We start from the raw sequence: 1,174 nt of genomic DNA on the forward strand, positions 1-1,174 counted from the left end.
CAGCACTCTTGATTTTTATTTAAAAGTCAGATTTTTTAAATTTAAAGATCATGAAAGAATGCACTTATGAATTTTTTGAAAGTTTTCTCAGAAACTGCTTTTTTTATTGCTGTTGTGTTTTGGTCTTTTTGTTTTTTAAGGGTCACACCCGAAGCATATGGAGGTTCCCAGGCTAGGGGTCGAATCAGAGCTATAGCTGCTGGCCTACACCACAGCCACAGCAACGCCAGATCCCCAACCCTCTGAGTGAGGCCAGGGATCGAACCCCTGTCCTCATGGACGCTAGTTGGGTTCACTAACCGCTGAGCCACGACAGGAACTCCAAAACAATGTTTTAATTTAAAAAGTCTGCATCTGTGTTAAAGACTTGATATTTTCCTAAATTATTCTTACCTTCTTTAGGTTTCAAATGTTAATTCAGATTGATTCTACAGGATCAAGAAAGATTTTATTGTAAGGATTTTTTTTTGATAATACAATGAATAAATTCATTCTCAAAAAGTTGGTTTAAGTTAAAAAGAAAAAAGCTGATGTATATGTTACCCTTTTAGGTAGAAGATATTTCCTATGATTAAAATAAAAATTAACACTCCCCCCTCCCGGAGTTCCAGTCGTGGTGTAGCAGATACAAATCCGACTAGGACCCATGGGGTTGCAGGTTCAATCCCTGGCCTCACTCAGTGGGTTAAGGATCTGGCATTGCCATGGACTATGATGCAGATCACAGACGCAGCTCAGATCTGGCGTTGCTGTGGTTATGGCATAGGCTGCCAGCTGTAACTCCGATTCAACTCCTAGTCTGGGAATCTCCATATGCTGTGGGTGCAGCCCCTAAAAAGCAAATAAGTAAATAAATTAAATAAAACATTCCCCCCTCCCAAGTAGTGAGGTCTGAAAATGTGGAAGGAGTAGGTAGCAGAGAATCTGATTCCATCTCAAGAATGATGGTTCCATCTGCTTCACCACCACCAGGGGCCAGTCTCTTGCTGTAATTAAGGTCAGAGTCACCAGCACTTTCTTGCCAGTGGAAGAGGCAGTGTATTTACAGGCTAGTCATGAGAGGTTCCAGGATTTCATCAGTGCTTATCATGTGTGTTTTGATTTTTACAGAACTATTAAAATTCAACATTCCGATTGCTCTTCTGAAGGAAATCTCACATAGCTATCTAGAAGT

The sequence above is a fragment of the Sus scrofa genome, chromosome 13 (genome assembly GCF_054392235.1).
Source record: "Sus scrofa isolate SSC_HxYL_T2T_F1_AM1 chromosome 13, Sscrofa_HxYL_maternal_Yorkshire_Landrace_v2.0, whole genome shotgun sequence".
Classification (NCBI taxonomy): Eukaryota; Metazoa; Chordata; class Mammalia; order Artiodactyla; family Suidae; genus Sus; species Sus scrofa.